General features: G+C 39.2%; 1 protein-coding gene across 2 annotated transcripts in view; it reads right to left on the bottom strand.

Annotated features, from left to right (window-relative positions):
• CNTN1 (contactin 1) overlaps positions 1 to 21408 on the bottom strand; it is a 434418-nt gene extending 413010 nt beyond the window's left edge. For both annotated transcript variants that reach the window (XR_007772052.1, XM_050936109.1), the window contains exon 1: positions 21245 to 21408. The gene's annotated coding sequence lies outside the window, so the exon portion shown is untranslated. The remainder of the gene's footprint in view (positions 1 to 21244) is intronic.
• Positions 21409 to 22041: the final 633 nt, after the last annotated feature.

Genomic DNA, 22041 nt, shown 5'->3' with positions numbered 1-22041 from the left:
CCTCTCTGTTTAAGGATCCAAGAAGTTTGGATCAGTGCATCCCTCAGGGAAAGTCTGGGAGGGGGAAAGGAGGGGGAATGGTTTATTTCTCTCTGTTTTAAGACCCAAGGGATTTAAGTCTTAGGTTCCCCGGGAAGATTTTTGGGGGACAAAAAGTGTACCAAAACATTATATTTTTGTTTGGTAGCAGCGTTATCAGATCTAAGCTAGGAATTAAGCTTAGAAGGGTACATGCAGGTCCCCACTTTTTGGACGCTAAAGTTCAAAGTGGGAATAATACCTTGACACCCTACCATACCAGCATATCTACCACTCCTCCCAGGTTAGTGTCATCTGCGAACTTCCTGAAGGTGCAGTACACACAATCCTCCAGATCATTAAAGAAAATATTGAACAAAACCAGCCCCAGGACCGACCCTGGGGCACTCCACCTGATATCGGCTGCCAGCTAGACATGGAGCCATTGATCACTATCCATTGAGCCCGACGATCTAGCCAGCTTTCTGTCCACCTTACAATCCATTCATCCAGCCCATACTTCTTTAACTTGCTGGCAAGAATACTGTGGGATACCATGTAAAAAGCTTTGCTAAAGTCAAGGAATAACACGTCCGCTGTTTTCCCCTCATCCACAGACCCAGTTATCTCATCACAGAAGACAATTAGGTTAGTCAGGCCTGACTTGCCCTTGATGAAGCCATGCTGACTGTTTCTGATCACTTTCCTCTCCTCTAAGTGCTTCAGAATTGATTCTTTAAGGACCTGCTCCATGATTTTTCCAGGGACTGAGGTGAGGCTTACTGGCCTTAAGTTCCCTGGATTCTCCTCCTTCCCTTTTTAAAAAATGGGCACTACGTAGGCATTTTTCCAGTCATTTGGGTCCTGCCCCGATCGGCATGAGTTTTCAGAGATAATGGCCAATGTCTCTGCAATCACATCCGCCAACTCTTTTAGCACCCTCGGATGCAGCGCATCTGGCCCCATGGACTTGTGCTCGTCCAGCTTTTGTAAATAGTTCTGAACCACTTTTCTCCACAGAGGGCTGGTCACCTCCTCCCTATGCTGTGCTGCCCAGTGCAGTTGTCTGAGAGCTGACCTTGTTCGTGAAGACAGAGGCAAAAAAAGCATTGAGTACATTAGCTTTTTCCACATCCTCTGTCACTAGGTTGCCTCCCTCATTCAGTAAGGGGCCCACACTTTCCTTGACTTCTTTCTTGTTGCTAACATACCTAAAGAAACCCTTCTCATTACTCTTAACATCTCTTGCTAGCTGCAACTCCAAGTGTGATTTGGCCTTCCTGATTTCACTACTGCATGCCTAAGCAATATTTTTATACTCTTCCCTGGTCATCTGTCCAATCTTCCACTTCTTGTAAGCTGCTTTTTTGTGTTTAAGATCAGCAAGGATTTCACTGTTAAGCCAAGCTGGTTGCCTGCCATATTTACTTTTCTTTGTACACATCAGGATTGTTTGTTCCTCCAACCTCAATAAGGATTCTTTAGAATAAAGCCAGCTCTCCTGGACTCCTTTGCCCTTCATGTTATTCTCTCAGGGGATCCTTCCCTTCAGTTCCCTGAGGTAGTCAAAGTCTGCTTTTCTGAAGTCCAGAGTCTGTATTCTGCTGCTCTTCTTGTGTGTTTTGTCCTTCTTTCAAAAATATGAGTAACTACAAATATAGCCCCAATCATTGAAGAAAAAACCTGCCCAATGTTATTAGTGACCACAAATCAGTACAGCTTCATGGTCTATGAGTAGGGCCCTAACAAATTTACACCCATGAAAAACACATCACGGATGGTGAAATCATCTTCCCTCTGTGAAATCTTGTCTTGTGTGCTTTTATCCTATACTATACAGATTTTACAGGGACCAGGTTTCTCAAATTGGGAGTTCTGATCCAAAAAGGAGTTGTGGGGAGGGGAGGCACAAGGTTAATTTAAGGGGGCCTTACTTCTGCGCTGCTACTGGCTTTGCCTTCAGAGCTGGGCTCCCAGCCAGCAGCTTCTGCTCTCCAGCCACCCAGCTCTGACAGCACTGCCACTGCCAGCAGCAGTGCATAATTAAGGATAGCAGTACCACAGCCCCACCCTACAATAACCTTGCGACCCCCTTCCCACAACTCCTTTTTGGGTCAGGATCCCTACAATTACAACACACTGAAATTTCAGATTTAAATATCTGAAATCATGAAATTTACTATTTTTAAAATCCTCTAACCATGAAATTGACCAAAATGGACCATGAATTTGATAGGGCCCTACCTATGAGAAGTGAGTTAATGGTCACAGTCCATTCCATGGTAGACAGGTTATCATAAGTTAGTGCTAATTCTGTTATATTTTGTAGCTTGTCTTCAAGTGCTCAAGGACTGAATAGGCAGTAACACAATCTTTGAGATTCTGTTTGAGGTACGTTTTACTGCAGCACTTTGAATATACAAAATGCTGTTTCACACAAGTGGTTTCAATATCCACAGAATGATACTTGCACTGCTTCTCACTTATTTTGGGGCATTTTATTCTATCCTTAATTACAGTGTATAGGTATTACCTTACTCTGCGAGTTGTCCCAGTGAAATCACTGCTCAAAATACCAGCGGAGGAACCCATGCCTTTGTGAACAAACACAACACATGATTTACTTTATATAATGTTTTTAATCTTTAAGAAGCTTTACAGACATAGAACTACTTAAATATGTTTTACCCCAGTGCCACTCCCTTGACTTCATCCGTTACTCCCCATTTACACCACTGTAAATGAGAATAGTCATAGTAACACTTAAGTAAAAACAGAGGATTTCATACTCTAACTCCGCCAATAGGGCTCCCATCACAAGCACTACATTTGCAGCATTTTTTTTGGTAGGAATTATAACACTGCTTTGGACAAGATGCACAGTAATGTCATTAGAAACCATTAGATTGAAGTTACTCCGCCTATTCTCACTGGCAAAGGGAAGATTTCACAATAACCTAAGACCCATATGCAGCACTTGCCGCTATATTCTGAAAAATTGCTAAAACAAAATAAATTATTCACAATTTTAATTCAGAAGGGGGTAAGAGATATAATCTTGAAATTATACCATTAAGACTAAGTAGGAAAATTCATTCAGGAGAAATATTTCACTCAAAAATAGCAAATTTATTTATATTTATAAGTCCATTAAAACAATACAAATAAGTTTTAACAGGCAGCTAGAGAAAAATGGGATGAAACACATTTAAAAAGTGCCAAAGTCTGTTGTTTTCCTATCTTTGTACCAATTCATTAAGGGGCTTGAACGTGGTGCGAATGGAGTCCACAGCAAAATCCTATGAAAGGAGGTTTCGTACCAAGACCAAGTTTCAGCCTAGACTGATTGGAAACAAAATACAAGTTAAGAATGGTCTAAATTTGAAAAGGACTGAGAGACAATGCTTCACAATAGGTTCTTTTGGAAAATTCACATATTAATAGTGATATTCCTGTAACACCTGCCCCTTGCCCCTCCCCCGCCCGAGGTCAGTGCCCACTGTACTATGCATACAGCCATACCTTTCAACACCTACACCTAATGTTTTATTTAAAGCATCAGCATTGTTTATTTTAACAGGATTTTTTTTTCATTTTGATGGAAAAAACTTTGAGGAAAAAAATAGTCTGCCATCAGTTCTGAAGGATGCAGCACAATAAGGGTGCTGTGAAAGTAGTTTATTATGAAACAGAAGGGGACGCTTTACAATCTCTAAACCATCATCTGACCCCAATCCTGCAACTCATATGGACTCTTGTGACCTCATGGAGCCCCATTTATTTCTGTGGAAGCTGAAATATCTAACCTACTTTGTGATTATGTTTACATTCACTCAAAGTGCTTCAATTATTGTTCAAGGAATAAGACCTTAGCAAATGTGTTTCAACGGCAGAAACCTGCACCTTGCTGTGTGTGGGCGGCAGGGTTCACCCATTTGTGATACGTTGCACAATCAAGGCCATAATACTCTTCTACTGAATAACTCTTACCAAGATCTCACTCCTCCAAAAGGAAAGTATTCTGCACTAGAATGATGAGGATGTTGTGCAATTAATACAAAGGCATAAAATATTCACAATGAACAATATATAGAGAGTAGCAACACAGGAAAATGCACACAGACACAAAGCACTTCAAATCAGAATTCAAGCATCTTGAGATGCAGCTTTTGAGGGAAGAATAATTTATGCTCTGGTCCTCATCAATAAATTATGTTCCTTTAAATAAACAATCAAGATATGAATTGTACTTTAAGTATTTCCCAACCGATATTAGACATTACCCATTAGGTTATTAAAGGTCAAATTTAAATTACTTGGAGAAGACAGGAAGAAGTTACTCTTGTGTTCTATGAAACCACGAATTTACCTTGGACTTCATCCATTCTAGTGAAACTCTCAGAACTAATTTTCCTAACGGAAGCTGAGGAAGCAACCTCAGTGCATTCTATGAGGATAATATTCAGATATTCTTTTCCTTTCCACTCATACTCTTGTGTTACTGTTACTGTTATCATCCCCCTCCCTCTCCTTGAGTTTCTATACTCACTTGTGATATCTCATCCATATTTAGGCTATCATTTACATATTGTATGTTTGCTCAACAACCAGCACAATGGGGCCCTGATTCTGATTGGTGCACATAGGTGCTACTGTAATACAAATAATTTATAAGCATATTTCTTACAAATCATCTTAGAGACACCAACACCTTTAAAAGTCTCAGAACAAAATGTTAATCATAGTAAATCACAGACACTTCCGCTCCCTGCAAATTAGAGCAGAATTGAACCCTTTTTTCATAACAGGCAGCAAAAAAAAGGATAAATGGACGCAAATCAGATATTAGGAATGGCAATATACAAAAACCTATAGGAGAACACTTCAATCTCCCTGGACATACAACAGCAGATTTAAAGATAGCCATCCTGCAGCAAAAAAACTTCAGGATCAGACTTCAAAGAGAAACTGCTGAGTTTCAGTTCATCTGCAATTTGACACCATCAGCTCAGGATTAAACAAAGACTGGCTAGCCAACTACAAAAGCAGTTTCTCCTCCCTTGGTGTTTACACATTAACTGCTAGAAGAGGGCCTCATCTCCCTGATTGAACTAACCTTGTTATCTCCAGCCTGATTCTTGCTTGCATATATATACACCTGCCTCTGGAAATTTCCACTACATGCATCCGACAAAGTGGGTATTCACCCACGAAAGCTCATGCTCCAATACTAAGGTGCCACAGGACTCTTTGCTGCTTAAACTTTATAAAGATTACTCTCTATGCCATTATCTAAATCACTGATACAGATACTGAACAGAACTGAACCCAGAACCGATTCCTGCGGGACCCCACTCATTATGCTCTTCCAGCATGAGTGTGAACCACTGATAACTACTCTCTGGGAATAATTTTCCAACCAGTTATGCACATACCTTATAGTAGATCCATCTAGGTTTTATTTCCCTAGTTTGTTTATGAGAGGTCATGCAAGACAGTATCAAAAGCCTTACTAAAGTCAAGATCCACCACATCTATCGCTTCTCCCCTAACAATGCTTGTTACCCTGTCAAAGAAAGCTATCAGGTTGGTTTTACATGATCTGTTCTTGACAAATCCATGCTGACTTATGTATCACCTTATTATCTTCTAGGTGTTTGCAAAGTGATTGCTTAATTATTTGCTCCATTATCTTTCCGGGTACAGAAGTTAAGCTGACTGGTCTGTAATTCCCCAGGTTGTCTTTACTTCCCTTTTTATAGATGGGCACTATATTTGCCCTTTTCCAGTCTTCTGGAATCAGTCCCGTCTTCCACGACTTTTCAAAGATAATTGCTAATGGCTCAGATTTCCTCAGTCAGCTCCTTGAGCATTTTAGGATGCATTTCATCAGGCCCTGCTGATTTGAAGACTTCTAACTTGTCTAAGTAATTTTTGACTAGTTCTTTTCCTATTTTAGACTCTGATCCTACCTCATTTTCACTAGCATTCACTATATTAGATATCCAATTGCCACCAACCTTCTTGGTGGGACTGAAACAAAAAAGTCATTAAGCACCTCCACCATTTCCACGTTTTCTGTGATTGCCTTTCCCCTCCTCATTAAGTACCAGGCCCACTCTGTCCTTGGTCTTCCTCTTGCTTCTAATGTATTTGTAGAATGTTTTCTTGTTTCCTTTTATGTCCCTAGCTAGTTTGATCTTGTTTTGTGCTTTGGCTTTTCTAATTTTGTACCTACATGCTTGTGTTATTTATTTATATTCATCCTTGGTAATTTGACCAGTCTCCACTTTTTGTAAGACTCTTTTGAGTTTTAGATCACTGAAGATCTCCTGGTTAAGTCAGGGTGGTCTCTTGTCATACTTCCTCTTTCTTACACAGTGGGATAGTTTGCTCTTGTGACCTTAATAATGTATCTCTGAAAAACTGCCAACTGTCTTCAATTGTTTTTCCCCTCAGACTTGCTTCCCATAGGATCTTACCTATCAACTCCCTGAGTTTGCTAAAGCCTGCCTTCTTGAAATCCACTGTCTTATTGTGTCCCTCTACCATTCCTTAGAATCATGAACTCTACCATTTCATGATCACTTTCACCCAAGTTGCCTTCCACTTTCAAATTCTCAACCAGTTCCTCTCTCTCTCTGTCAAAATCAAATTTAGAACAGCCTCCCCCCAGTAGCTTTCTCCACCTTCTGAAAAAAAAGATTGTCTCCAATACATTCCAAGAACTTGTTGGATAATCTGTGCCCTGCTGTGTTATTTTTTCAATCGATGTTGAGATATATATCAATAAAAAATAGAAGATTTTCCATTTTGGCAGCCACTTTAATTTTCAAACACTGTTGGATCAATTTTGAAAAGAAACAGATCTGCCCCTCAGATGAACACGCACAACTCAGAGGGCAAGTATGTCTTCCTTACTTTATTTTTATCTGTGCACATTTTCTTTTAGAGATAGGATAATTGCTGATTTCCTCTGGAAAGAGAACAGAAGAACTTGTCTTAAAAGACTATATTGTAGCATGACAGAAGGGAGTGATTTCCTTACCCGACTTCTATGCCAATACCTGCCTACTGTCACTGGATCAAGAAAGAAACACAGAAATACAGTAATGTATATAGTTTTGCAACCAATTATAGTGTAAAAACAATAAGATTCCCCATTCCAAATCCAAGCCATCAAAAATGTAAGGGAAACATTCTGTAAAATGTTGAAAACAAATTAAAGCACATGTGGTGTAATGGGTAATTACTCAAAAAGATATGGGTCACGAATACAGGGAAATGAAATAAAATGGATTCCTTTATTATCATCAACTCTTTTTGAGAAGCCTTTTAGGTTTGGACAAGAGAAAATTAGACTGGAAATTCTGATTATTTCCATTTATCCATATGCAATAATGTAGTTTTGCTCTCCAATAGCTGCTTGTTATTATAATTGTTATGTTTTAAAAGAGGATACAGAAAGTTACATTAGCAATGAGTGCCAAGCATCTCTCTCATTACTTTGCACATTTAATAGGAAAAGCATCTTTAACAAACAGCCATTCCTGGATAAGTGGGAGAGATGAAGAAATTCAGACTGATGAAGATGACTTGCTGGTCACAAGAGGCTCTCTCGGTATCTGTGTATTTTCTTAAACACTGGTTGAAACATAACATAAATTAACTGGCAGAACTGATATGATCCCTGAGAGAGTGGTTTAAATGTACACCAAAAAGTCACATAAATGCTCGAGGCAGTGTGGAAGATCTGGAAATTTTCATGAAAACAACATGTTAGGTAAATATAAGCGAATGAATACAAGAGATTATGCCACTAACTGATTACTCCTAGTTAAGAAAGAAGCATTAACTTAACATTCACTACAGTGAAAAAAATCTGGCAAAGATATACAGAGTGAGTACACTTAATCAGCAAAGAGCTTCTGATTTGGTTTGTATAGGAGACTTAAGTTCACCAATTTTTTCTGAACTTGAAATAGGGATTTCTTACCATGGTCTACTAATATGTGTAAAGTGTGTGTTGGGTTTGGTCACATGTTATTACATTTAATATAGGAATGTCTGCATAATTATCTTCAGCTGATGGCAGATTTTCCCTTGTTTTCAATTTGTTATTTTGGGGTCCTTTTGAGGGGGTCATAGATGAACCTACTCCATGAAATGTGAATTAGAGAATGTGACCAACTGCCATTGTTTTCCAGAGTAAGGGGACTGACAGTATGTTAAAATATAAACAGCTAAGTGAATGTTTGTATCATTTGTCTGCACAGACCCTTAGGGAGAAAGGTCATAGAAAATTTAATAAGGATGAAATAAAAAAGGTAAGAAATATTCTTTAAAACATACAAAATGAAATAGAGTGTATATTTGTATACACACACACGTACTTTGATACATCTTATACAATTATATTGCAGGTGCATACTTTTCTTTAAAGTCTATGAGGTGATTCCAAAAAACCTATACAAAGATTGTCATTTTCTTTTAAACACTACAAACCTTTTCTATATGGGGCTTGTCATTCCAGCTCAAATGTAGTGGCTGGAAGACAGAGGTTAAAATGTCTACTTCTACCTGTATACAGATTCTCCTGTAACTGTGTTTAAGAGCTGAAGGGTATTCTGTCTTCTGCCAGGAAGTACTGCCATGGTTTGTGATCTAGTGATGATCCAGAAGTCCTGGGTAGCTGTATTGAGCAGAGTGATTTTCCCTTAGTTGTCAAAGAAATGTTACTAAAACTTGAATGCTCTTGGAATGACACCCTGTATTTTATGAAGCCAGAACCTGAATTACTTTGTGTCAGTTAAAGTTCCAAAATATAAGTTTTGTAAGAATAGAACCATAGGTACATAAACTGCCACGTTTTTCCTCAACGATTTTCCCTTTGAATTGTTTTGTAATTTAGACATGATAATTTAAAAAAAAAAATTGCTAAATACTTCTTCCTTGAAGGCATATTCTGCTCATGTATTATCTATGTACGAGGTGCTTTACTCTGTGTACAAAACGAGACACGGACCCATCAAACAAGAGTATTTATCTGCAGTGGTACATACCTTCTATAATTTATATAGGAATTTGCTGCCTCGTTATGGACTGGCCAGCAAAGAGAATATTTATCAAAAATTGCTGGACAGACCATAACTAAGCATATATTATGTAAGGTATGTACCATTACAAATAAATACCCTTGGGTGATGGGACAATGTTTGGTTTGTACACAGAGTAAAACACCCAATACCTGAGTAATGGATTATTGGACGTGCTTTCTAGCAAGAAGCAGTCATTCAACCGTTTGCTGGTTTTCAGATGACTGTGCCTCTAAAATATTAAATAATTTAAAAGAAAATCTTAGGGGAAAAAGAAGAATCTGTATCTATTGTTCTTAACTTATACATGTACACAATTTACATTTTAAGTAATGTACAACAGGTAAAGGATCCAATCCCTCTGTTCTGGATTTGAGGACGTGCCTTTAAAAAAATGCAGTGAGGCATCGGTTTTTAAATTAGTATGACTACAGACAGGTTTGAAAACCAAGCACGGGTAAAACAAGATACAGAATTCAAATGTATACAAGTATGAAAATTGTAGGATTCACACTGCATGACAGTTTATGCATAACTGCACTTTGCTTGCAAACATTTAGTTTTAGGATCTGGGTGGTTAAATAGAAGTATATCTATAGTTTCACTGGTTATCAAATGATCAGCTAGAGTTATGGGCCTAACTGCAGGAGCATAAATTACATTTCAGGTGCTGCTTTACACCCTTCATTATGACTATTTGATCGATAGATATCACTGCACAGAAAGCCTGCAAACTATGTATTTCTGCTACATAAACTGCCTAGAACACTTAAGTAGCTATATTATTAAAAAAAAAAATTGACATGCCAGTGGTTTTCATGGATTTCCCAGATGTGCCACACAACATAATTTGTTTGAGCAGCAGCCAGAAGTTTATGAGAACTCCCTGTGTATTCTCCTTTCCTCTCATGTCAATGTAAATTTATTTGGCACAGAAGCTTCAGCAAGTGTGATTTGAGTAAATCAGCATATAACATCAATATAACACTACTTGCAGGTTTTAGCTGACCAGAAAGCTATTGTTACTTGGCAACACTGCCAAGGACCTGACCACCTTGTGACTGATTTCAATGCCATTAAAACATAATGTGGCAGAAATGTAGATAAGACCGAGATAATGGAAATATGAAATATGGTATTTGAGCAGTATCCCTAGGGGCACCACCAACATTACTGTCCATCCTGAACTCTCGTGCTTTTGATATAAGGATAATCCAGGTCTGACCTATATGAAACAGTTGAAACGGCTGTAATTTTTAATTAATTAGAATAAATTAAACTAAACTTCTTCTGGGGCCATGTACACTTAAAGTGCGCTTGACAGAAGTGGAGTTAATCATTCCGGAATGGTGGGGAGAAGGGAAAGGAGTATCCATATCCTTTGAAATCTTCAAAGATGATCCCAAAGCAATCGGAAAAAACAAGATTTTATGGTTCAGCCATATTTAAAAGACAGAGTTGGCTGATTTGTAGAAACCCACAAAACATTTGACAATAAGAGACTGCACAGAAATGAAAACAGGTGTGCTTTATGACCATTCTTGGATTGTTTTAACAACAAACCTTTCTTGAAGCTTATAAATTTCTGTAGCATTTCATGCCATTCTGAGAAGCAAAGACCAAAGCTTTCTGATCTCCACAACAAATATACTTGATCAAGTCAGAATGTCAGATTTATCTTTTACTGTGTCTCATGTACATAACTAAGTGCAAATTAATCTTTCCTCTCAGTAGTTTCGCTTTCGTGCCAGCCCTATCATGTAGTATAATCATATCTTAATAAAAAATAAACTGACAACATATTGGTGAGTGTAAATGCATTCAAGCTTTTTATTTCAAAATCTTCCACTAGTCTGAAATGTTCTTAAATTGTAAAACTATCACTATTACAACCTAATGAAAAAAAATCTAACCAGTTTTTTTAAGAGAGATTTTTAAACCACTCCATCATTTAATATACTGAAGTTGATTAACAAAATTTAACCTGATCTTACTCATATGTTTGTAAAAGCAATATAATTCTTTTTGTGTTTTAAATATTGGTTTAATGTTTATTTTTCCTTTAAAAGGCAGGGAGAATGCAGCGCAATTCAACCCCACAACAACAACAAGTCAGTAATTCATGTGCTAAATTGAAAAATGAAAAAGGTGCCTATATGAAAAGAACTTGCAATTTCAAATGTCCAAAGGGTTATTATATTTATATTCCTGTTCTGTTACTTAATAATGTCAAACACTTCCATGTAATATTTAGCTCAAAATTCTGTTTTAGGGTTATTAATGGCCAAACTCCCTACTTTAGGAACAGATAATTTATATAGTGCTCTCTTATGATTCAAACAAGAGTACTGCATACCAATCTTCATGCTATCCTATCCTCGGATATGCTGCATTTTGCTCTTCAAAAAACGACTGCATGTGCTTGCCCAAATGCAGTGGCTGATTTTCAAAGATAGGTGGCAATGCAACCCTCATAATAGAGGTATTAAATTACATTTTCTCAAGTATCTTAAAACTAGGTAATTACCAAAGAACTAATGACTCGAAAAAGAAAACATGTAGTATATGAAAATATGGCTTATTTGCTAACTAACAGATGATTAGTCAGGAATCCCATGCTGTCAACTTTAGCCTGGTTAAGTAGTAAGTACTCTATATTAATACTATGCCATGAATTTTAAACAAGGAAGGTCTGTTTCTCCTTTCCCAAAAAAGGCTTTCCTTCTCTCAATATTGGTGACAATAACACTCTCTTTAAAGATAATCACCTTCCTAAGAAAAGGTGCAGATTCACATATGTCAAGACCACAGATTAGAGTGATACTTGTATTGATGTTCATACAAATGAATGTAATCAATATAATGTATCAATACAGGTAATCCTGGCACATTGGTAAGTCCAGATCAGTCCGATTAAGTGATCTGTTTGAAATATTTTTGTCCTATGCTATTCATACTTTCATTTTACAATTACTGGCTGTTCTGCTCAAGAGGAAATAAACTCTGTCTAAATCTGAATGCTAATAAAGAGGTAACAGGGGAATCCATTGTATCACTGAGCTATTTGAATTTAAGTACTGTGCAGATAACCAGACAGTTAATAAAAATTGGATACATTTCTGGCACGTAGGACTGTATAATGAAAGATTCATTTTTCAGCTAGTGCATCAATAATCTTTGCAAAAAACTCACCTCTTCAATTGGGCAGGTCTACATTAAGAAATAAAAGATGTAATGAACTAGCATGATGAACCAGGGTCTTCAAAGATCATATTCAGTATTAAAATTCCATAACTGTGAATGTAGTCTATTTATGCTAGACTGATTTTTATTTATTTATTTACAGTACTGCATTTGTCCTGCAAGACCTAAGGCAAAACTGAAATGGAAGATATTTAAGTAGCCAAATATCACCGAGCTAGTAATTGGAATGAAAGTCAGCACTGGCAATGTTCCACTAGTTCTCCTGTCGTGATGACATTTGTTGCCATGACTAGCAGATGTCACACTGTTCAAATGCAGTGTATTCTACAGAGAGTCATGCAGAAGAAAGGAGAAAGATGAGATATAGAAGTACAAATCTCCTTTCTACGATTTCACTTGTAATTTCAGTATTAGCTAACCTACTATTTGTGACTTAAAAATGTATATTTTAATACCAAAGCACAGAACTTCTACTATTAGAGTCTGGCTGTGGACCCTGTTTGCCTGAAGACATATTCTGATTGACTGATTGTGCCTTTCTGATGATGTCACAGATGTGTACCAAGTCCCAATGGCATATACTGAAGACCTTTTCAGTGAATCGTACACAAAAATCTCTACGCCTATTAGGTAAATTGAGGGATGGGAAAAATGTGGAGGCAGAAAAGCCAAAGATAACAAGTAAAGGGGTAAAGAGAAGCACTGGAGGGAGAGTTCAGAGTGATGGGATGAAGGGAAAAGTCACAACTTTAAAAAAATGTCCAACTCTTAAAGTTGGAAGCTGCCATTTCAGGAGCAGTCTGTGGTCCTTTAAGCCATTTTAACTCCTTTTCTAATGAAAAACTAACTGTGGACTCTTCAGTATTCCAAAGTTTGTTTTTTAAAAAAATATTGTATTTTAAAAAGGATGATGAAAATGGAGTTGGGCTTCTGGTGACAGTAAGATGCAGAGAAGGAGTTCAGCTACCCTTTATTAAAAGCAGAGAAAGAGTGTTATAACAGTTCTCAGATAAATTTATTCAAGATAGTAGAGAAAAAGGATGTATTTATATAGATAGATAGAGGTATCCACCTTTTCTCTTCTTAGGAGCTACTTTTCACAGTGGAAGGATAAACGATCTTTTTTAAAATGAAATTGTAAAGAGTCCTATTCTAACAGCAATAAGTTATGTCAAGGAGTCCAGTGGTACCTTAGGACTAACAGATTTATTTGGGCATAAGCTTTCGTGGGTAAAAAAAACCCATGAAAGCTTATACCAAAATCAATTTGCTAGTCTTTAAGATGCCACCGGATTCCTTGTTGTTTTTGTGGATAAAAACTAACACGGCTACCCCCTGATACTTGAAGCTATGCCAGCGGATAACTTGCCGATTGCCTACTAAGATATTGGTGCATGTCTTATAATATGCACTAACAGCCTACTAATCCACATGGTGGGTAAAGGCAAATATGCAGTTATGACTTTTAAAAATAGTGCGACTTATGGGGGAACATATGCATATACTCCGCATGATCTCATTTTGGGACAGATAGACGCTTGGCAAGAGCAAACAGCTGCTTCCATCAAGGTAAGTGGACATTAAGTTACAAGAAAAGTATAGTAGATAGAATTCTGAATGCCTATTAGAAACTCTCCTTCTAAAGAATTGTTTGGAATGTAAGGCTGCTTCTATTTTATTCTCTCTTATCGCCACTCATATTTCTCATCATCACTACAAATCCCAAAGGGTTGTGGCCTCCTTGCAGATCAATTTTTTAATAAGTCCTTAGGGTGCTCTGGCTGTATTCAGTTAATGTCCATCACTGGCAATCTTATCACGACACCAAAGTTTTTGGTGCTTGCCTGTTCAGCAGCTATGTAGTAGCATTCCTTGGTACACATTCTTCTATTTCTCTCACCATGCAATTATACTTGAAGATGAAAAGCTCCAAGAATGCCATGTCTCAATGCTATTATTGGATATTCAGTTTTGTCTTACTTAATCTCAGAGCAAAAAGAGTGCTTTGAAAAATATTACAATGTTATTTGTTAAATCATGCCAGCATTAAGAAGAGGTAAGTGCATCCAGTCCCGGACCCCCAATCTTCTGCACCAAGGAAGAGAGAGTATCAATCAGCTCTCAGACTCAGTCCATATATTGTGAAAACTACAAAATGAAACCCCATTAAGCTTAATAAGCTTAACAACATGTACTTTATATTAAACCTTCTTACCTAGGGTTGACTTTTACTAGGGTTCCTAGCTCAGGACAGCTCAAAGTCACATTCTAGATCCTCTCTTCTAAGAGAGCCACATCTACATGCCTTTAATAAGTAATGAGTCACCTGCTTCAGTCAGCCAGTACAATCAGCACATGCTAACAGTGAAGGATATATCAGGCAAACGCTACAAACCTGTTACATTTATTAATATCAGTGTATGTTTTGTTTTAAATACTTACATGCAGTTTGACAAGAATAAATTGATACATTTTTGTTTGAAAAATACAAGTTACATAATAGTAAACTGCAGTTCTAAGAATAAAAATTAATTTAATCTTTGCTTTAAAAAAAAAGAATTGAAGAGATTATATTCCGGTACGTTCATTAAATCTGTCTGATATTCTGTAAATGTAGCCTGACATCTGAACACACATTGACCAACCCACTGCCTTTTTAATACACAATACTCCCATAAAGTAGACAGTATAACATAAAGACTAACATAGTGAGTGCAGCTAATAACTAGTAATGTGTTAAATAAAAATCCTGATGAGAAGCATAATGAGGATTCAGTTTGTCATAAGAAATATTTCACTCAGCAAATTAAAAATGTTCACATCAGCATAGCCTACATACTCTATCAGGTGCTGCTGTTCAAAATAGATATTGATGATTTGCCCTTATATAATGCCTTCCATTTCTCTGTACGAACAAAATCAAATTATTGTTAATGTGTATTATCCCCATTGTAAAGGCGAAGACAACTAAAGCACAGAGAAATAACCTCATTGCATTAGAGTATTATTACACACATGACTAACCTTAAGCAATGAGTAGTGCCATTGACTTCAAGTCACACACTTTCAGTGAATGTAACTACCTTTTGCTTAAAGTTAGGTGAGTGTTTAACTTGTTGAATTGAGGTCTAAATGAACAGTTAAAGCTCAGACATGAAGTCTGTGACACAGCTGGGTCTCCTGACTCCCAGTTTAAAACTGAAATCCTATAGCCCTGCTGAGTCCATTTGAAGATTATGCAGATACTGAAATACTTATACATACTTTCTGGTGTGAATAGCTATAGGTAACTCACTTTATCTCACAGCCCAAGATTACTATTCTCTTATTTTTTCCAAATCAGATACTAGAATAAATATTTTTCTCTCAGAGAAACAGATAAATCTGTAAACAGAGCTGCATGTTACAGCAACGCTTATTGAAAACTATACCGCGCCATATAAGAAGTGCCTGCTTGCCATGACAAGATAGCATAGTGAGTGGTAGTTCTACCATGGTTGAGATTTTAACTTAACAGAAGGGTTTGTTAAAAGAATGTCACAGAAATGGCCAAAAAAAAATGAATGCAAACTATGAACAGTGTTTTATTTTGTCATGTTGGTTTGATGAAAAAAGGATTCCTAAAAAAACACATAAGTATTCAAAAATCACCCTGAAGGTAATTTTTCAATGCTCATAGTTCATAGACTTTAAGGTCAAAAGGGACCATTATGGTCTTCTAGTCTGACCTCCTGCACAATGAAGGCCACAGAATCTCACCCACCCACTCCTGTAACAAACCTCTGACCTATGTCTGAGCTACTGAAGTCCTTAGCTTGTGGTTTAAAGACTTCAAAGTGCAGAGAATCCTCCAGCAAGTGACCCATGCCCCATGCTGCAGAGGAAGGCAAAAAAAACTCAGGGCCTCTACCAATACTGTCTTGCCTTTCTTCACACCACTTTTGGAAGAAATCTAAATACTTCAGGTATGTCTACACTAAACCCAGGTCTGCAGGACCTGGTCTGCACACTCCAGCCTGGGACTGAGCAGGACTTCTCTGCAACTGCAGCTCCAGGCTGTTTCAGGCCTGGACCCAGACATCAGAACTAACAGCTGGGAGCCTGGATCTTCTGTGCACTCAATGACTCTGCTGCTGGGCTCAGGCAGTGTGAAAGAGGAAGTTACCTGATTCAAATGCAAATAGGACAAGTGTCAGCCCTGTGGGTGATGAGAGGAAATAGGTGGGGACAAGAGTCTGGGGATAGGGAGGCAGAAGCTGGGACTGATGACTGCTGAGGGTTGCGGGGGACAGACAGATTAGGATTTTGAAGTAGGGAGGGAGTGTGGGATTGGCTAGATACCTAAGGAGCCAGATGAAGAAACTGAGACAGATTGGGCAAGGACACTAGGACTAGAATCTGGGGAGAGGAACTAAGGAGCAGGGGAGACAGATCAGCTGAAGAACCAAGGGGCAGACTTGTCAAATAGACTAGGACTGATAACCAGTGAGGAGAAGCAGACAAGTCTGATGAGGAGTTGGGGTGTGAAGGGAGAACTGGGAATGACTGGGCAAAATGACTTGTATAGGGAGCATGTGTGAAATGGGCAGAATGGGACTGCAGTGAGGATTCAAGGTGGGGAGAGACAGGAGTGAGATAGGAACAGGAGGGATGGGACTGAGCAAAAGGGGTCATGCTTGAAGAGAATGGCAGAAAAGTATGTGCCCACTAGAGAACTCTCCCCTCTAGAGCCTAGAATGGAACCCAAGATTCCTGAGTCTCACCATTCTTCTGCTGTCAGCAAATATCTGGGAAACCCACTGGCAAAGTGTGTCCCCCATCTCCTTCTGGTGCTGGTCCACACAGGATGACAACTTTCTACTGCTAAGAGTTATTCCATCAGCTCAAGTGGCAGAAGTCTGTGCAGTGGACTTAAGGTTCCTACCCTGCTGATGACCCATATAGGTGTCAATATGATGCCACATACCAGATATCCATTTTTCCGGTTTTATTTTTAAAAACCTCAGAAATCACACACAAAAAATATGTTGAAAGAATGTTACTAACGTTGCAAAGTCAAGTACACAAAAATTAGGAAATACCAGAATGAAGGCTGCCTGGGCAACTTTCCCCTGTGCATATGCATTATGATATAATCTTAAATTACATGATCATATACGATGTTTTCCACAGGCATCTGCCTCATTCAGTGAACAGCACAGACCCACTCTTAGGATGGAGCAATGCTGTGCAGCGAAATCGATGTTGTCTGTACCACCCCCTGCTTCATTTGTTGCAGAAGTTGGAAGGTGTAGGGTGAATAAGTCAGGGAAGATTGGTAGTGAATGAGTCAAACAATAGTTTTAAGAGAAAGGATGGCCTCAAAGCTAAGGTAATTGAATGCTGCTCTTTGGAACTGGATTCTGTTCCCGACTCTAACAGAGCTCCTGTGTGATGCTAGGTAAGTCACACAAACCAAACTTTTCACACGTGGTCAGTAATTGAGTGTTGCTCATATTTCTGGGAGAGCAACGTGAGACCCTGGAGTCAGATTTGCAGAGTGCTGAGCACTCAGTGAGGCAGCTGAACTTCGAACAAACAAAGTGCTATATAATGCTATGCATTCTGAAAAATCAGGTCCTAGGTGTCTCAGATTAGGCACCCAAAATTAATGGATACCTTTGACCTTAATCTTTCTATGCTCAGCCATTTCATAGGGGTGTTGTACAAATACATTTGTTAATATCTGTGAAGCACTGAGATACTATAGTGATGAATTCTGTCTTCAGGACAGAGTTTGAATAGTATGTAGTAATAAGCAATGAAGAGAAAATAAAATGTTGAAAAGCAGCACCTTATGCATATGTCTATACTGCTATTAGGCACTCACAGATGGCCCATGCCAACTGACTTGGACTTGCAGGGCTCAGACTAAGGGGCTGTTAAACTCTGGTGTAGACAGTTGGTTTCAAGCTGCAGCTCAAGCTCTGGGAACATCCCACCTCATAGAATCCTAGAGCCCAGGCTCCAGCCCAACCCTAAATATCTACATCGCAATTAAACAGGCCCATAAGCGCAAGCCCAAGTCAGCTGACACCAGTCAGCTGCAGGTTTTTAATTGCAGCGTTGACCCTAAGTGAGCATCTTCCATTCTGTGCACTAAACGAGGCAGGGTCTTGTGATCATGTCATTAAAGACTATAGCATAATGCATACACACAAGGGGGCAAATTAAGCTTGTATAGGCTATACAAAGGTGGAGAGGAAACCAAGGGGCTTCCTCTTTAACGTCTTCCTATTTCCAAGCTTTTAAGTTTGAGGTGGATGAGGTATGTCCTGAACTGTCATTAACTGTCATAGCTTTTGTTTGTTAATCTCTTGAAGTAACTGTTGCTAGTGGAAACAAACAATTTCAGAGAAAGAGCACTATTGACCAGGTCCTGGAAACAAGGGGAAATTGTAACTGAAGTCAGTGGGAGTTTTGCCAGATTAAGGATGGGTACCTACGATCATACTGAAACATCAATTTACAGGGACTTTTATGGTGCAAAACACATTATATATATATATAAAACTAGTGATGCAAAGGCAATACTTTAAGATTTTTAAAAGTTCTCAAGTCCAACCTTGTTACGAAAGACCTCCTCTTGCTGTTTAATAATTACTATACTGAGGCAGAAATTACCTATGTTTTTAAAAAGTGATTTGCTAATACTCATCTTAAATAATGGATGTTAGTTAACATCTTCTTTGTTTCAGATAGCACTGCACAGAAATATATAGCCTTCTTTAGGAAAAAAAATTTCTGTGTCAGACATAGTTACATAATGGCTTATAATCACAAACTGGAATTCAATTTAAAACTATTTTTTTAGTTCAGTGATACTCAGAGTGTGGCTTGTGAGCTGCAACTGGCTCTTCAACATGTCTTCTGCAGCTTTTTGCTGCACATGATATTAAAACACTGTGATTTAATTATTAACCAACCTAAGTTATTAACCAATCAGGATGATTTTTCTATGTTATTAACCAGTTATGAACTTCCACTAAGTTATTAATTGATTTGCTGTGAGAATTATATAATAAAACTAAATATTTTCCCTGTCATACAGCTTACATATGACTAGTACTATAGTAAATGAAATAGTGAATTCACATTACTGTGGCTCTTTTGGGTAATGTTGATCGCTAATTTGGCTCCTGAACCACTAAGTCTGCTTATCACTGCCTTAGCTTAAGGGTCATAGTTCATTTTAATTAATAAATGGACTGTATTTATTAGTTACATAGATAATCTCTAATACATGCCAAAGGCAGAAGTTCTTGCTTTCACATATAATTAAATAGCATTCCACCCAGGAAGCTAAATTCCCTAAAAAGACGGTCATTTTCCTTCTGCAACTCAGTGATCAGAAACACTTAAGTGCTCATCCTCTTGAAATGACTTTTAGCTGAGCTCAGCAGCGACAAAGTCTGCAAAAGATCTCTCTTCTTTCATCAGCAGGTGTTACTACAGTCAATGTGAATTACTACTATTTACACAAAGTGCCAAAGAAAAGGAGAGTAACTAACATTTAAAAATAAAAACAGTGAAGTAATGTGATTGTAACTGTAATAAGAGGTAATAAAAAGGTCTTGCAACCCAATTACCATAAATACATGCAAACAGTTTTTTCTCAAATAAATAAATAAGACATGGTGCTACCTTCCTTTGTGTATGCAGACTGGCTCCAAAAGATGCCTGCATAGCAGCAACAGTAGTGTGAAAATGGGAGTGAGTTATAAATGTAGACACGTTTCACAAGCTTCCAAACATTCATTCACATGACAAAAATATTCCTAGAAATCAATGATAGAAATAGATCTTCTGTACTGGATCTTTTTGTCCAATCCATGCCAATGCATACTGAGGATGAAGAATGTATAATGCTTTTTAATGTTTTTTTTTACTATTATTATTGGCAGGGATTGTGACACAAAAAAAAAAGCTGCATTTTACAAAGGGTCCATATCCTACTTCCTGCAGTAGGAGTCTGGTGTTCTGAGACCACCCTGTACCCACTATTATTAGCACAGGGAAGGCATTTTGTAACGTGGGCATGGTAATTCAAGAATTCAAGCCGGCATTTCCACATGTTGTGAAAATTGATCTGATTTCCATATTCTGGCCAATGCCCTTAGTACATGTATGTCATCTCCTGTCTGCCTTGCTTGGGCCATCCATAGCCAATACCAGCCTGAAATAGTGACTAGGAACAGTCTCCCTCCTCCTCATCTGTCTCTACTGCAATTCCAGACACTCATGAACAGAAAATGCCACCGACTTGCAGTCACTTCTCCGAACCCACATGGGAAATTATGATTCAGTTTCAGTGTTCAGGCCACAGAATAATATACTCTATGCTTCCTGTCTAAGAAGAAGAAATGGCTGGACTGCAAGGTTGGGGAGGAGGAAAGCTTCTTCTACCTGAAGAGACATAGGGAAGGAAGGGGTGGGGGGTGATTGGTCTCAAATATGCACATATTCCTGTGATATCCTGGATATACAAGTGGCTCCTAATCCTCCAGCAAGGCTGCACATTATCAACATGCCAGTCACAGATTAGTGGTACTGCTGCAGCTGCCACAGTAGCCCCGCTGCTGAATCTAAGGGGAAAGTTGACTTGTCACCGTCCCCATCCTTCCTCTGTTGAATGCGTTGCATCACGCAAAGCTCTGCCTCTTCCCAAGACATTTCCCCATCTACCTACCTTGAACCCTCCCCTTGCCGAGTCACACTTCACGCATTCTGTCCCTGCAGCCCCAATGTGCTTGCTCCCCTAACAAAATGCAACAGGATCTTTTTATTGCTATTATTTTACAGCATTTGCAAATTTTTTTTTTTTTACTAAGAAGCAAATATTCCCCCGCGCGCAGAAGACAATAAATAAATAGCAGGCTGTGTCCTACCTGTGCAATGCTGCTGCTACTGCACAGCGGGGCTGTCACCTAGAGGAGCCCCCACTTCCGCTGCAAACACCTGGGAGTACCGTACCCTGCTCTGCTCTGCGCGCCCAGCCAACCTGCGGGACAGCGGCCCGCCCTTTCCCAGCCCGCACTGGGGGCTCGCGACTAGCGGGGCCGATTGGGGTAGGGGGAGCGGCGGGCACTGATTGGACAAGGGTGATGTCACTCCCAGGCTGCGCGGCGGGGGCGCTGGGAAGCCGCCCGGCTGCAGCGGGTCCGCAGTCCGAGGGGGTAGTGGGCGGGAAGCTGCGGGGCGCTGAGCGCTGGCCCGGTGCAGCCCGTTAAACCGAGGGAGGGAGAGTAGGTGGGAGACCGATGCTGGGGGCCGGCGCGCTCTGCATCCCCCAGCCACCCAGTCCTGCGGGGGGGTCAGGCGGCGTGTGCGCGGCCCTCGCACATGCCCAAAGCGGCTGCCCTTGCCCAGCCCTTTGCCCTGAGAGTCATTGTCCTCCCCCCGCAGCTGGGCGAGTGGGGTACGGGGAGTGAGGAGAGGAGCTGCTGGGGAGAGAGGAGCAGGCTGGCAGGGGTGATGCTCAGAGGGCCAAAGGGGCACACCCAGGATTACCATCTTCAAGGTTCAGTAAGGACTCAGCCCCTGCCAATCATGAGATTGGGTCAAAATCATGAGGTTTTTAATACTGCATTTTGTCTTCTTTGCTTTCTGGTTTTGAGCCTTTGGGTTGTATGGGGACCATGTTTTCAAGCTTTTATCCACAGATATAAAGGCCACATTTACTTAA

The sequence above is a fragment of the Gopherus flavomarginatus genome, chromosome 1 (genome assembly GCF_025201925.1).
Source record: "Gopherus flavomarginatus isolate rGopFla2 chromosome 1, rGopFla2.mat.asm, whole genome shotgun sequence".
NCBI lineage: Eukaryota > Metazoa > Chordata > Testudines > Testudinidae > Gopherus > Gopherus flavomarginatus.
Note: the sequence above shows the minus strand (reverse complement) of the source record. Positions and strands in the feature narration are given on the sequence as shown.